The 9,587-nt window shown below is 41.6% G+C and overlaps 1 non-coding gene across 1 annotated transcript; it reads left to right on the top strand.

The window, feature by feature from the left end:
• The first annotated feature begins 305 nt into the window (after window positions 1–305).
• LOC141654015 (small nucleolar RNA R71) lies at window positions 306–414 on the top strand. The gene has a single exon (XR_012547598.1). It is a non-coding gene; the product is annotated as a small nucleolar RNA R71 (small nucleolar RNA).
• Window positions 415–9,587: the final 9,173 nt, after the last annotated feature.

Genomic DNA, 9,587 nt, shown 5'->3' with positions numbered 1-9,587 from the left:
ATCTGAATTATGGACAGGAATTTCAACTCTTTCCTTGGAAGCTTCAGAGGTCTCGAGCTTCTCGAGACGGGCAGTAATAGAAGTTATGAGTGTCAAAACGGCACTCATTTCATCACTTTGCTTTCGCGACTTTCCACGCGAACTTCCAAACTCGGCTCTATAGACTGCCATCTCCTCAATAGTGTTCCAACCTTTATTCTGACCGGTATTATTTTGGAACCTACCATTCGCAAACCGCATCCAGGATGACCTTGTAATCATCATATAAAGCATTATAGAATAAGTTGCAAAGGTACCACTGCTGGAAACCGTGGTGAGGGACAACCCTAACCAAACTCTTGAAACGTCCCCATGCTTCACAAAATTCCGCATCAGGTCCTTGCTGGAAATTTGTAATTTTACTTCTCAAGGCATCTGTCTTTGCAAGTGGGAAGTATTTCTTGTAGAAGGCTAACGCTAGAGATGTCCATCTGTGACTCAGTGCTACCCTATCAAGGTAGTTGTACCAATCTCGCGCCAAATCCTTCAAGGAGTATAAGAACATTATCCCCTTTACTTCATCCTGGGTCACCCGGCCCGACAGTATGGAACAACATGAGTCCGTGAAAATTTCCATATGCTTCAAAGGATCCTCGTCCGGTAGACCAGCAAACTGATTTCGCTCCACTAAATCAATATAAGAGGAACGAAATTCGAAGTGACCAGTAGTAGGGGTAGGTAACACATGTCCCTTTGGAATGTGTTGTTCTTTTGGCTGAAGATTGTCATATATCGTAGTCATGTTCGCAAGATGAGAGTACTCAAGTCTTCCTCTCGAAAACCTGTCTTCTAACTGTGCAAAAGCAAAACTAGAAGCAAGAGTAAGCAACGGCCTCAAGAAACCAGAGTTCCTTGAGACAAGAAAAATAAACTAAAAATAAAGCAAACAGAATTACACCATCTCCCCGGCAACGGCGCCAAAATTTGATACCGTCGTTTTGTATCAAAATTAAATTTATAAATCCGAACTAAAACTATAGCTAGTGATAGTAAGGGTCGAACCACAGAGAGACAAGATCAATTCTATTTGCTATTTTCAGTCTATAAAAGTAACAATTAAATGGGGGTTTTGAATTTATTTGATTCTAATGACTAATTGCTAAAATACGAAATTTCTCAACAAGATGAAAAGAAGATCAGGAACTTCGGTTCACCATGGCTAAGGTCAGGTCAATAAGGTAGTAGAGGTCCTGTAATACGGTCTCAGGAAATATGAGCAAGCCTTTCGATCAATGCTCAAATTAACCTTACGATCTTCTAATTCCCTAAAATTTCTCAAAACTTTCGTTCAAAGGAAATTCTAAATCTAATGATAACTTAACTACTAATCTTTCAATCTAGCATGATAGGTTATCAAAAGAAAACAAGATCGATATGGAAGAGAATCATACTAATAAAATTGACCCTAATTTATGCCATGGCTCACCTCGTTCCCAATCAATAAGATTAGCTATGCATGATTAAAATTATAACAATTGCAAAATTAAAAGCAAAGAATAAGCTTGACATGATTGGAATTGAAATTAAGACAAAAGATTAAAACTGAATTGCTGAAAATAAATTAGTAACAACAAGAATTAAATTGACAAGAAAATGAAAGAAGAAGGAACTCGCATTAAAGCTTACTAATTAATTGATGAACAAAGTAATAGAAATCGGAATCCGTCGTCGCACTTTCTTGTCTCCCAAATTGAGTTCTTGAATAATGAAAAGCATGCCCTAAATTATTTCTCGCGTTCTCGATAAACGATGCCAAAAAGTTAATTACAATTGGGCTTTTTAAAAGTCTACACGAAAAATCAATCTCAGCCTCGCGGCCTGGTCGATCGACTAAGGGGCATGGTCGATCGACCAGCCAGTGCAGTACAGTAACTCCTGCTGAATGTCCACGGTCGATCGACTGAAGAGCTTGGTCGATCGACCAACTGAGCTATGCAGTAACCTCCTTCCTCTCTTCAAATCAGCCTCTTCACTCTAGTGCACGCATCCCGAGGTGGACGAGTCCAAACTCCCTTCTTCCAAGCTTCCCTGAAGTTGCCTCCGGAGGACGATTTAGGCTTGATTTAGCTCACTTCCACTCATTCCTACAATAAATCATAGAAATTGCAAAGTAAACCGTTTCGGGAGAAATAGTAGCTTTAAGCTAACGAAAATGCATGGAAATACGTGCCAAAACTGCAAATAAAGTGTATAGAATATGCACGTATCAGTAAGTATTTTACTTTCCCCTTTTGCATTGTTTTGGCAAACTGACGAATGATCGTCAAATATATAATTCATTTGAACTTCGCAGGAGATCGAGGAGGCAAGTGTCGAGCCCCCTGCGTACCCGGACCTTTGAGTACACTTACACGGCAGGGATGACGACGATATCCGAGATCCGTGACTTCGGCGAGGAGGTGAGGGATGCTGGCCTGGGGGAGTGGCATCACTTGGTGAGGAGGGTAAGCCCCCAGCTTCGGTTGTCTTTCGCTGTCTTTTTTGCAAAAGAATACATTTGTTTATTTTTTAAAACCTTTTGTTTATTGAATTGCAGGGGGCGCCGTCTCAGCACATGACGTTGTAGAGGGTGGCCAACCGGCTGCGAGCCACGGTCATTGAGGCACTTGCTGGCGGTTGAGGCTGACAGGTATGAACCTCTCATTCTCTTTATTTTGAATTTTGTTGCAATTTCTCGCGTTTGTTTGAAATAGTTGAATGAAATGATTGAAATGAGGCATTTCTTTATCACTTACAAAGGGAGCGTGATTTGGAGCGTGAGTTGGCGCAGTCCCAGGAGGAGACAGCTCGCCTGTTGTGGGAGTTGGAGGTCAGGGACGCTGAGATCGCTGCTCTCGAGGCGACCGTAGCCGAGCTGAGTGGTGTCCAGGAGTAGTCGTTTCCCTCTTTTTGCTGTTGTCTTGTATATACTTGTACATTTTAGACTTCATTTTGGACTTTTTCGGACTTGGCGAGAGCCCCCAGTTTAATGTACATATTGCATTTTGGTAGTATATATGATAACCTGAGTGCCTTTGCGGCTAGGTTGTATGTTGTTCCTGCAGGTTAGCTTAGAAAACAGGTTTGGTAGATGACGGTTTATGCCATCATGCTGCCGAAATTTACATAGAAATTGCAGGTAGAACACATAATATACACGTGACTTAAATTAGCGCATAATGAGAAAAAGCAAAAACAGTGCCCGTAGATGAGCAAAAATGACTGAAAATGCGAAAAACTCGAGAAAATTGCCTAGAAATGAGCGAAAATGAGAAAAAGCTCCCAGAAATGAGCGAAAATTACCGCACGGTAGGGAGGGCTACCCCCTAAAAAAACTTAAAAAGAAATGTATAAGTGTGAAATGAGGAGTGAAATGATTCCCCTAAAAAAAGAAAATAAAATGAAATGGGTAAGTGTGCTTGTTTGGCGAAAATGTCGATTTCGAAAAAGCGAACCCGAAAAGAATTTGGAAACATAAAATTTGGTAATTTGACGGAATCACCAAAATAATAACCTATAGGAATAGGAAATTATGGTCAAATAAATTAGGAAAGATCCAAAGCTGAAAATCACGGAAATCAGCTTCGGGAAGAGGCGCAGCAAGAGTTGCGACTCTTGAAGAGGCGCGCAGTGTCTTTGCGCCACTTCTCCGATTAAATCGGACCTTGACGGAAATTAGGAAACGGCTTTTAGTATAAATAGATACGTCGGGGAAGCTTTTATTCACATAATTCCTCTATCTTTCTTCCGTCTATTTCACAAAAGCCCTCTCATCTCTTCTAAAAAAATCAAAATTAAAATTATGGATGCCTTTGAAAACCATCTTAAGGAGTGGACAAATGAGTTCACGAATGTTGAGAAACATGACATGGATGCTTTTAATTCGGGATCCATCTTGAGTCTTAAATTGGTGAAAGTTGTGAAATCCTTCTAAGATACTTGTCTTGAATATTGGGATCCAAATTTCCATGTATTCGCCTTTCTTGGAGGCGATATTTGTCCTTTCCCTGAGGAAATAGTTGCAATTGGAGGATGAGACCCAGAAAATACACCTGCTATACCTTCTAACTCTTAAGGGTATAAGAGTAAATTTAGAGACTTGCTTGGACTGACGAAAGCCGAGGTTGACCGTCTTGTGACCTCAAAAGGAGTCAGTATGTTTGATTTTATTGACCGATTCATAAGCAGGGAAGACCCTTCTATTTCTTATTTTGTGAGACGCAGGGCGTTCGGGTTTTGTCTACTTCACTGTTATGTCCTTCAAGGGGATGTTGACAAGGAGATGAGAGGGGATCCTCGTTATTTGAGCTTAGTGGAACAAATGGAGCTGCGCAAGAGTCCAGTGTGCCTGTGTTTAGGAGAGATCGTTCTGGGGATGGACAACGGAAAAGCCAACCGTGAGCTTCCTTATCTGGGAAGTCCCATTATTTTGCAGGTAAGAACCTACTTTCCATCTGTCAATCGTTTTTTTTTCGTTGACCATGTGGGCATGAATTCCCGTCTTCTTTGCAGGTTTGGCTTATGGAGCGTCTGCGGTTGATCGAGCCCTAAGTTAATGTTTTAGGATACCATGCTCAATCAATTGCGATGAGGACTAGACGCTACATGGTGGACTTCACTCGGGTTTGCAACTATTGAGAGAACAAGCTGAAGAATAAAGGAGGTCCTTTGATCCGATGGATTGTGCCATGGTGGCACCTCAGGTCAGTCACTGGAGTTTCGTCTTTAGACCCGACCCAATCGATTCGTATTCCTGGCTTGGAGTTCATGATTTGCATCTTCCCGGAGAGATTGATGAGGCACGTGGGCCTTAAGCAGAAGATTCTGAAGCTTGACACCGTTCCTCAGACTGCATTAGCTCACACTACAGAGACTCGTCGAGAGTGGGATCTCAAATGGGCTCAGAGGAACGTGTGGTTCATACCTTCTCCTGTTGGTTCCTTATGGGTATCCGATTTATATTACAATGGAGGAAGGCCGCTACTTCCGAGGAGCGTGAGAAATTGAGGAAGCACAAGCCTGTTGACTACAAGATTCGCGAAGTAGCAAAGGAGAACCAGAAGTACTTGACTGAGGAGGAGGAAGAGGCCGGATTCCAAGTCGTTCATCCATCGAAGAAACCGAAGACCGCTCTGCCCGATGATGGTGGTGGATCGAAATGGTAAGGCTAGACCGCGAGAGAGACCTTTGGTGATTAGTTCTGAGATAGCACAAGAGCACCCGGCTCGTGGTCGAGACAAGAAGTATGATAAAAATGACAAAGGCAAAGGGAAGATGGAAGAGTAGCCTTAGTCGTAGTACTATTTATTATTATTATTATTCGTAATAAACGGCGGGGTTTTTAGAATCTTAGCCTAGCATTTATTTTTTGACATTTTATATTATGTGGCGTACTATTAATATTTATGGAACAAATGAATAAAAGATTAATTAGTTAAGAAACTACTTATGATTTTATTTTATTATTCTTGTCGAATTTCAAATGCAAATGCAAATGCAAATGTCCTTCTATTTACATTTAAGAATAATAGATTGTATCCTATAAAGGATCGCCTACGTATTCATTTAAAAAAAATGAAATCAAACCCTTGCGTCGTAGGTCGAATAAATGTAAAAGAATAATTGTTTTAAGCAAGAGCTTGTAGTGAACTAGATAATAAGCATGAGCTTTACTTACTCCTAAAATACAACTTAATTTATTTGATTATATGAGGATGTCGAGGTGTCAAAATGTAAGAGCAAAGTGACATAAGCTTTATTTCTGTGGGCCAAGGGCTATTTTTAACGTGGGTGTTACGCGAGGCGCGTTTCTTGTCCTACACTAGGCATAATATTGTTTCGGTTGGTCGAGGTTAGTTGGGTTAGCGAATTCATTCCCATCTAGGTCTGTAATCCAAACCGCACCCCCCGAGAGTAGGGACTTGACTAAGAAAGGTCCGGCCCAGTTGGGTTTAAACTTTCCACGTGGATCGACAGGTAGTAGAGCTCTGACTGATTTGAGCACTAGATCTCCTTCTTTGATGTTTCTGGGCTTAACCCATTTATTGAAGGCTCGTTTGATACGTGCCTGATATGTTTGCACATTATGCAATGCGCGCAACCTTCGTTAATCCAAGAGGATGAGTTCTTCGTATCTATCCCTCTTCCAATCAGCTTCTGGAATTTGACTTTCCAATAAAATGCGTAAAACGGGATTTCTAGTTCAATCGGTTGTACACTTCCATGCCGTAAGTCAAGTAGAAAGGAGTAACCCCAGTGGGCGTCCTAACTGATGTCCGATAACCCCATAATGCGAATGGTATCTTGCTAGGCCAATCGCGATAATTGTAGATCATCTTCTTGAGGATAGTGACGACATTTTTATTAGCTGCCTCTACTGCGCCATTGATTTGAGGTCTGTAGGGCGAGGAATGGTGGTGATTGATCTTGTATTTGGCCAACAATTGCTTAGTCTCAGCCTGGAAATGTGACCCATTGTCACTGATGATCTCATGTGGGCAACCATATCGACAGTTGATATTGGTTTGTATGAACTTTGCCACGTTTTTGGCTGTGAGACTAGTGTAAGATCTTTGCTTGATCCATTTGGTAAAATAGTCGATATCTACCAATATGAAACAGTGACCTCCTGTTCCGGCTGGAGTGATCTTCCCAATGATGTAAATTCCCCAAGCATAAAATGGCCAAGGAGATGTCATGGTATACAACAATGAAGGACGGACGTGTTGCACATTCTTGAAGATTTGGCAGTTATGGCAATGTCTGACATATTTGATGTAATCTGATTCCATCGTGGTCAAGTAATATCCTAGACGCGTGATTTTCTTTGCCATCATTGGTCCACTCATGTGAGGACCACATTCTCCATTGTGAACTTCTTCCATCACTTTTTGTGCCTGTGAATGATCAAGGCAATGCAAGACTACACCAAGAGGTGTTCTTTTGTATAATTCCCCTTGCATGAGGAGGTATTGAGAGGCTAGTAGGCGTATAGCACGTTGTCCCCTCTTATCCATATCTGGTGGGTATGTACCATTGAGCTTGAAGTTTAGAATGGCTTGAAACCAAGGTTCCCTTAGATTCTCTTCTTCATCTGTAATTTTGTGTACATACGCCGGTTCTGACCGTCGTTTGATGCATAGAGGCATTTATACCATGTTGCCAGGCATATTAATCAAAGATGCAAGTTTTGTAAGAGCGTTTTCAAATTTATTTTCTTCGCGAGGTAGGTGTAGATATGTGACCTGATCGAAGAATTGGGCGACTTGATCTATCCTAGCTTGATAGGGTGCTAGACTTTCACTTCGAATTTTCCAAGATCCAGTAATTTGGTTGATGATCAAGGATGAGTCTCCGTGAACCTGAAGATTCATTATGCCTAAACTTACTGCTGCTTGTAGCCCAATGAGACAAGCTTTGTATTCTGCTGCATTATTTGTCACCTCGAAGTCGAGTTTGATAGAAAGTGGTGTATGCTCACCTTCAGGAGAAATGAGCAACACTCCTATTCCAAATCCTCTTAAATTCGATGCTCCATCGAAATAAAGGTCCCAAGAGTCGACACTAGTTTGTAGTATATCCTCGTCTGGAAATGACCATGTGTCTATTTCTTGGGTGTCGTTGATGGGATTATCTGCAAATAACTCGGCAACGGCGCGCCCCTTTATAACCTTCAGAGGTACATATTTGAGATTGAACTCTGAGAGCATTAAGGTCCATCTTGCCAAGTCCGTTGAGAACGGGTTTTTCGAAGAGGTATTTGACAGGATCCATTTTGGAGTACACCTTGACTGAGTAACTAAACATGTAATGGCGTAGTTTCTTTGTTGCCCACACAAGATTAAGGCATGGCTTTTCGAGGGGTGTGTACTTACACTCATACTCCAAGAACTTCTTACTAAGGTAGTAGATAGCTCTTTCTTCTTTTACAACATTTTGTGCGAGCATAGCCCCCATGGCTGTTTTGGTCACTGTGAGATATAAACTAAGAGGTTGATCTCGTTGAGGAGGCATGAGCACTGGTGGTTTGGATAGTATCTCCTTAATCTTGTCAAACACCTTTTGGCAGTCGTCCCATATGGTGTGATCTATTTTCTTGAGCTTTTTGAAAATGGGTTCGCAGATCATAGTAAGCTTCGATATGAATCGGCTTATATATTTCACCTTGCCTAGAAATCCTCTAACCTCCTTCTCTATTTGAGGTTGTGGCATTTCAATTAGAGCCTTGATCTTGGATGGATCGATTTCTATTCCTCTTTGACTGACGACATATCCCATAAGTTTTCCTGATGTTACCCCGAATGCACACTATTGAGCCTCATGTTGTACTTTCGCAATCTTTGGAAGAATTTGTGAAGTTTATCAATATGCCCCTTCCTATCTTTGGACTTGACAATCATGTCATCAACGTACACTTCTACTTCTTTATGCATCATGTCATGTAGCAATGTGGTCGCAGTGCGTTGATATGTAGCTCCAGTTTTGATTTGCCCAAATGGCATAACAGTATAGCAATAGGTGCCACATTGAGTGATGAGGCTGTCTATGCATGTCTTCTATGGCCATCTTGATCTGATTATGCCCTGCATACCCGTCCATAAAGGATAACAATGCGTGGTCCGCTGTATTATCTACCAATATGTCGATGTGTGGTAGAGGGAAGTCGTCTTTAGAACTTGCTTTGTTTAAGTCTTTGAAATCAACACAAACTCGGATTCGCCCATCCTTTTTGGGCACGGGTACTATGTTAGCCACCCAGTCTGAATACTCGGAAACTTTAATGAACCCGACTTTGAATTGTTTATCGACTTCTTCTTTGATTTTGAGAGCTCATTCGGTCCTCATTCGACGAAGCTTCTGTTTTACAGGTTTGAAACCTGGTTTTATTGGAATTCTGTGTTCTGCAATATCCCTGTCGATTCCTGGCATATCTTTGTAGCACTAAGCGAAAACGTCCTTGAACTCGTGTAGGAGGTCTATGAATTCGGCCATTTAAGTTGGGTTTAAGGTCGTCCCTATCCTAAGTTCTTGGGGTTCTTGTTCGGTTCCTACGTTGATGGATTCAGTATTTTCTATAAGTGGTGCCCCTTCCCTCTCTTGTAATATTTCTTTAACTATGTAGGGAGGTAATTCGACTGAGTCTGGGTCAGGATCATCCTCATTATCATCGTAAATAGAACTGCATTCAGAATAACACAAAGAGTAATCAGAATCTGATTTACTCATATTAAATTTTGAAAAGAGTTGAAACAAAGAAGTCATCTGTTCATAGTCAGTGGCGGTAAAGGGACAACTGCTAGGGCATTTCCCGAGCTACTATTACTACTTGTTGCTACGCTAGGAGAGACAAGGGGATTGGGAGTGACGACAGGAGAAGACACTCTAGGGACTTCTCTAGACTCCGACTCTGATTCCGACTCCGACTCTGGCTCTGACTTGAATTCGTTGTCTTCACGTTCTCCTTTGAACATCTCTCCTTCTCCAGTGGTGACCTTGAAGAGCTTTCCTTGGTTGTTCATCCACTTGATCGACTTTCTTCATCCTTTCTGCTGATTCGAACTGGTTTCGGT

Source organism: Silene latifolia, chromosome 4, assembly GCF_048544455.1.
Source record: "Silene latifolia isolate original U9 population chromosome 4, ASM4854445v1, whole genome shotgun sequence".
NCBI classification, from domain to species: Eukaryota; Viridiplantae; Streptophyta; class Magnoliopsida; order Caryophyllales; family Caryophyllaceae; genus Silene; species Silene latifolia.
The sequence above is the reverse complement of the archived record's forward strand: the minus strand, read 5'-3'. Positions and strand labels throughout refer to the sequence as shown.